Source organism: Corvus brachyrhynchos, unplaced genomic scaffold (assembly GCF_000691975.1).
Source record: "Corvus brachyrhynchos isolate BGI_N302 unplaced genomic scaffold, ASM69197v1 scaffold44, whole genome shotgun sequence".
Taxonomy (NCBI): domain Eukaryota; kingdom Metazoa; phylum Chordata; class Aves; order Passeriformes; family Corvidae; genus Corvus; species Corvus brachyrhynchos.
In genome coordinates, this window is record NW_008238359.1 from 6,144,139 (window position 1) to 6,151,104 (window position 6,966).

General features: G+C 38.1%; 1 protein-coding gene across 1 annotated transcript in view; it reads left to right on the forward strand.

Annotated features, from left to right (window-relative positions):
* TMEM135 (transmembrane protein 135) overlaps positions 1–6,966 on the forward strand; it is a 162,769-nt gene that overhangs the window by 28,773 nt on the left and 127,030 nt on the right. The window lies entirely within an intron of this gene.

Sequence of the window (6,966 nt, forward strand, 5' to 3'; positions counted from 1 at the left end):
GATTTTAAGTGAACTTTTGCACCAGGACTTTGCTCTGACCTCCAGCCGTCAGTAGGAAATTGGTGGGTGTGAGAGATTAACGATACCCTAAACATAATCTGTAGTGCTTGTGTTTTTACAGGGATGCAATCACAACTCCACATCTATACTTGGTTTGCTTGTGGTGTCAAGCTGCTGTAAAGCAGAAAAAACCCTACCTCTTACCTCTTCATTTTAACCTCTTTCATTTCAGAGGAAACCTGTGATTTGTGTGTTTGATTTAATTCTGCAGGTTATAAAGTGGTGTGTTTTACAGTGGTGGGGAGGGGTTGGAGCTGACAGGAGGAATTCTTCCTGTTTTTGCAGACTATGAATCCTGTCTGGGGAGCCATTACAAACTATTATGTTAGCTTCTTAGTTCATGTTCAGAAATTAAAGCCAGAATTAACTCTTCTTGAATCTTTCTTTTTCTTTTAAATTTAAAAAGGACAAATGTTCCGAAAGTTTTCTATTTACTAAAATAAATATATATATAATTATTATATACATGTGTATATATGATATATACATATATATGAACATATTTATTAGTAAAAATCACTGTTTTGCTGTAACAAGTCATTACAGGATAAGTTTTGTGCTCTTTACCTTTTTTAACGTTCCACTCCCTATTTGCCTTTGAATCCAGTGATTCCTATAAAAGTAGTTTTATTTGTGATTCCTTAGACTTGTAAAGAATCAAAAAAAAGAATATCAGTTAAAATACAGTGATAGTGTCAGAATATGCAGCAGATTCAATGAACAGTGGCATTCATATAAAATTCAAACTTGATTTTGTAGGAAACTAATATAATGAATCTATGAAAAAAAAAGGTTATAAAAGTCATGTGTAGTTCAGATTTTGTTGTACAGGTCACAAGGAAAGGTGAGTTTCTAGTACTTGTTTGTTCTTGGGTCAAGTCTTGTTGGTTTGACCACACTAAGAGTTTTTGGAAAAGCAAATAGCAGGAATCTGAAGTTTTGGACTGGTGATGAAGTTAGAAAGCTTTATAGCAAAGCTAAAACTGCTCTTGTCTTAGCAGTGAGTTAGATATTTTTCTTTTGTGGTTGTTTTCCCCTCCAGCTGTTTAAATTTATTGCATATGTGGAGAAACATAACCCATCAATTAGATGCTTAATCAGAGAACCTGTTCTCTTAATTGCATGCATAAAGATTTTTAACATGCTGCTGTACCCATCTTTGGGCTCCTATCGCCCTATGCTGCTGACTGCTGGGTTCCAGGAGCTGTCACAGGGAATGGGGCCTGGGTGTACCTGCCCTGGTGTGTCCTTCGCCCTGGGGCGTGAATTTAGGGGCTCCCTCTCACAGCTCACACCTAGGGCTGTTCTCACTGAAGGAGGTGCCTGTTCAGTCCATTTATGTTAATTCTGTACACGGTGGCATTCATCTTGCTGTAGTTATTTCCTGTTATTTCTGGCTTGTTAACTTATTTCCCCTTTAGTTTTGAGCAAGACAAAGTGATCATAAAAAATGCAATACTGGTAAAAAAAGAGCAATTATAGTAGTTCGAATAAGTTTAATTAATTGCAGAGAACGTTTAGATTTCAGGATGTCTGCTCAGAAAGGTTTGTGGTTTAACTGAAACGAGGCAATAGAGAAAACAATTCTTTAAACTTCGTATCACCAAAAAAAGGTTTTGATGAGGGAATTCTAGGGACTGGAGGGCTGCTATTAGACACAAAAGATGGGCAGGGCAAGGTCAAATGTATGAAAGAAATAAATATTCAGAAGAAGGAATGACTATTGAGAAGGATACAACTTAAAAATGGCAGGTCCTACCTCTCTTCTGTGGCTGTTTAGAGAAAGAGGTGTTGCTTTCTGCTGGAAATTTTCTTTGAGGGCTGCTGTGGTTGCAATAATTAATTTATGGTAAAATTTCTGTGAGCATAAGTACGTTCTAAGTATTCATCCTGCCTTCAGGCAAGGTTGGTTGGGAGTTTTTTTTGTGTGCTGATGGTGCTGTTTTGTTTTTTATTTTTTTTAGCTTAGCAACAACTCTGTATTTAAGGGAAACCATAAATACATTGAAGGAAAACCATAAATGAGAGAGAACTGGCAATGAGTTTTGTAGGAAAAAACAATCTTGGTTGTATTTAAAGATTGGTATTTTGTATGATTTACTATTATATGAAGCAAAAGCTTATGCTGCTTGTGAAAGTAGAGTTATTTTTTGAATTTTTTAGCACATCAAGCCAAGCAAAGAAACATTCTTCAGCAAACTGTTCCACAAACAATATGTTGGCATGCAGATTTGGACAGTTGCTGCTCCTATTGGCACAAACAGGATTTTTTACTCACGTGTAAGGGAAATTGCACTTTGGCCTCAATCAAATAAGTTTTCCAGAGTTTATAGCACTTACAAGAAGATATGAATACCTTGCTCACAGGCAAATGAATTCAAAGTCTGAGAGCCCCACTTAGTGATACCTTTGACTTTAAAATACTTTTAGTTAAACAAAGGATATGAGAACTTTAATCTGTTTTGTATTTCCTATATTTTCATTTGAAGTCCTGAAGATGAAAAACTGGGACAGTTTCAGTAAAGAGCTATAAGTATGATTAAAAACTTAGGGAACATAGTGGAAAAACTGAAGGAGTTCAGTTCTTGTTCAAGAAATGGTATGGAGGTGACTTGGTTGGAGGGGGGTAGTGTTAAAGGGGAGGTAAAGATGTAACTGTTTTCAGAGACCAGACTATATCTTGTCTTAGGGTGCAAATTGCACAGATAAGTAACCTTAAATAACATATCAGTGATTGTGGTGATTGGAAATACTTAAAGGACAAATTTGATCTCTTTAAGTAAATGGCTAATTCATTAAAGGAGAGTTCATGTTTTGTATTTGTTAGGGAGACAGATTGTTTATCACTGTAATCTCTTCTGATTTTATAATCTGTGAAAAAAATTATTTATGATATCTTGAAGTTGCTTTCCACCTTTTTTTCTGTAGAATAATAGAATTGTTCAGGTAAGTCTTGGGAATTCAGCTAATGCAGCTTCCTGCTTGGAGCAGGGCTGGCACTGAATTCAATCCAGCTTGCCTGGGGATTTGTGTGGTCAGCCTTGCAAACCTCTGAGGACAGAGGTTCAGTGGCCCCTCTTGAGTCCCTGTTCCATTGTTCTCCTGTCTGCTGGAGAAAATGCTGTTTCCTTGGGTCAGGTCAAAGTCTGCCCAGCTGTGCTGCTGGTCCTCTGTGCCAGCTGGTCAATGCCTGCCTATATTGGGGACCAGAACTGGGCACGGGGCTCTGTGGTGTTGTGAGTGCCAAGTAAATGGGATTAATCATTTCTCTTGACCTCCTACCTAAACTTCTGGTAATACAGCTCAGTACACTGCTAGGTTTCCTTGTTATTTTTATCCTGTAGCTTTCTGGGGTTTTTAGCAGTTATTTTCGACTCTTTCCTCTGGGCAGTGCAATAACAAAGATATGTGGTTCTCTGTTGAGGTTTATAGGCCATAGTTTAAGAGCTATTGCTGTTATAATTTGGTCTGAATGTTACCAAGTTGTCCGAAAAGCAAATTTTACTGAGTTAAACTTTTCTTTGAGGAAAGTATAAATGAACAAGAGAATTATCTTCTAGAAGACTATGGTCTGTTGTAATTTAAACATTAAACATGGAATCTGCAAGATTGGGATTATTCAACTGTAGATAAATGTGACCTGTGCTGGATAACTAAACTCTGGGACTTTGCCTACTCACTTCTCTAACAAGCTTGTCAGAAAGTTCATTTAAAAGTGTGAATTAGGAAGAAGAAGGAGAAACAAGGTGAAAAGTATACTAAATACTACTTCTCATTGAGACTTGTATTAAAGGGCAATTAAAACATGATTACTTTCATGCAAGCCTCCTTTATCAGGTGAAGGAGACCTGTCTTGTTAAGACTTTTTCAGCCAAGTTTTTTTTTGGCTCTTTAATTTAACACAAGCAACTGGTAGGGTGGACCTTGGTCTGCTGCTCATGAATTTAGGGTTACCCCTAGCTCATGTGTTTTTCCTTCCTGAGTTAAAGATCACAGATGTCATTAGAAACGGAGCTGGGTATGGGCAATACTGTCAATTGAAGAGGTGACTGGGAGGCAGTGAGAAGCCACAATGAAGATATTTATGAAAGAAGGCTTTGGAGAAAATGGCCTAAGACAGAAACCATGAAGGAGGAGCAGGCAGTAAGGATTTGTGTGTGTGTGCTTGGGCTTTCCCGCAGTGACCTTGCCAGACCGTCACTGCTGTAGCCACCTGTTGATGTTGGTGTTGCCAAGACTAGCATTCAGCAGTGGTTCATGCACTTTAGGAGTGAAATGTAAGCTGTTTATTAGTCTCTTTAAACCTCCCCAAAGCATGTAGTTAGACATGGCTGACTAATTATTTTTATTGTTTAATCATTTCCTGCTCTCCTAATACCATTGCCCAATTATGTTCTCCTCTTATTTACCAGCTGCAGTTTTAATACAGTCCTTGGTTTGTACCAGTGACCCTTTTACTTGGCCTACCTCCATCTTTCTGTCCTGTTTTCTGTCAGCTGTCATTGCTAAAAAATAGTGCAAGATTTTCTGGACTTCCAACTGCTTTTTCACAGCAGAGTTCAGGTTTGGGTTAGGCTTGTTGGATCACATTTGCACAGGGCCAGGAAGAATGCCCCTTCCCCCTCCCCCCTTTTTTTTTCCCTTTTCCCTGGAAACATGGGGCTATTTATTTTAAAAACAGTCACAGAATTAATTTGGAGTAAGAAAACTCTTTCTGCTTGGAGTTTGCCAGGGCCTCACAGACAGGCTTGTTGCAGGCAATTGGAGATGACGTCATCTAACAACTTGCTGTATTTTCAGTTCTGGAAGTTACTTCCTCGCACAAATTTTTTGTCTGCACATTTTGCCTCGTCCCAACCACCTACTTCTCACACTGGTCTTGCTGCAGCTGCACTGCAGCTTCTGATTTCCTTCCTCTTCTCTAGTCCCTTTTCCTTTCTTTGTCTTTGTGGTTGGTGAGTTGCATTTTATCCCCAAAGAGATTACAACAGAAACTAAAACTCATTTAGTTCTTAGTTTGTTAGTGTTTTAAAACACTAACAAATTTGAGGAGGAGGCTAAAAAACCCTGCCTGCATGACAGACTGCAGGGGAGAATCCACTAAATAAATTACGAGCACATACAACGATCATCCTGCTTTGTACACACTGTATGTACTATAATTATGAATACACAGTGTATACTCTGAAAGCTGTGTCTGTCACTCAGTTGCTGGTTGAGGCTTCTCACAGGTGTGTTGCTCCAGGATGTTATTGGTGTTCTGACATTTTCCAGAATACTCAAAGTGGATTGAATTACCAGGTTAGCCCTCATGGGTACGTTTATGTCTGTGTTTCCAAAAAGCTATTTGGATGTTTATCATAAATTTTTAATGCTATTACAGGGGTAAAAAAATAATCTAAGAAATGAGAAATATCCAGTATTTTTTCTTGAGAACAAATTAAAATAAGATTTACAGTACACAGAACTATATCAGCTGGCAGTTTGCTATTTAGGAGGGTTGGGTCACCAGTATTGTTTTATCACTTGAACTAGCCAGCTGAAGGACCAGGTGAATGTTTGCAGACCAGCCGGAGAGTTGAATTTATCTATTGCATCAGGTGAATTTTTACCCCTTTCTGTTCAGATATGTCATAGAATATTTTGATGCTTTATTGCAAGTTGTAGGGGCTATTTTGCTTAAATACTCACGGACCCTATTCCCTGTCTTTTGTCTTGTTGTTTCTTGTGTGCCTCATCCTTGCCAAATCTTTAGATTCAGGCTTTTTTTTTTCCTTAGATTTCCATGCTAGAGTCTTGTTTCTAGTATCTGGCACAGGGTGGTAGTGGGTAGAGAGGGTATACAGGAGTAGATTTGTAATTCTGCTTTTTTAAAAAAACACCAACCACGAAACAAACTGATTTTGAACAAAGTAGTTCAAAACTAATTAAAGTTTTGAACTTAAGCCAAATTTGAATCTTCTTTGTGAGTAGAGAGCAAGTTATGGAAGTCAGGATGCTGCGTTATTGCTTTCCACAAATTCGGTTCTGATGTGGAAGCAGTAAAACTTCTAAGTGGAATGTGTCCCTGTAGCTTAGATGGCTGCTGTGAAAAATCTTCATCTGGATGTGTAACTTGACAATGTTATGGACATGTAAACATGGGAGTTAGAAAATACTGAATAAACTTTTTGGGTGAATCAAGCTTGGGAGCTGTGTGATAGGGATTTCTTTATTTCCTGTTGTCTGTGCTTTTGTTTTATTCGCTTCTTCAACTGAACTGATGGGAAGATATGTTCTGTTAACACACGGCTCTCTTAACATTCTATGAATGCTTGGAAACTTAAAATGTCATGACAAAATGGAACATACAAGCCTGGGTTAGACCTTCTGTTATATATTACCTTCTGTAATAGCTGTATAATAAAAATCCTAAATGATGTGAATACAAAAATGGATTCAGGTTATAAACTCACATCCCCGTTGAGAAACTTTAATGGTTGAACATGTGGTGCCTTCACAAAAATGATCAGGTTTTGTATGTAAGACCAGTGGGTACAATAGGAAAAATCCCAAATACTACAAGGCTGATGGTAGGTAAACTTAAGAAATTAAGAACACCCGTCCAGTAAGAAATACTGAAACTGATTGTTCCAATATTTGGCCACAGACTCTAACAAAATCTTTGCAGAAGAGGAGGAATAATTGAGGGAAAAGCAAACCTGCAGTGGTAGTGTCTTCCACTTTCTTATGGGCGATGGTGGCTTGTGACTGATGTACAGAAAATAATTTTTATTTCATCTGGACCCTAAAGTGCAGTCAGTTGCTGGAGCAGCTCACATCTGCGTAGTTGAGTTGAGTTTTGGTCTTGTGCTGCAGTAGGACAAACAAAAACGTGAGAGCATGAGCTCAAGATTATACTTTTTT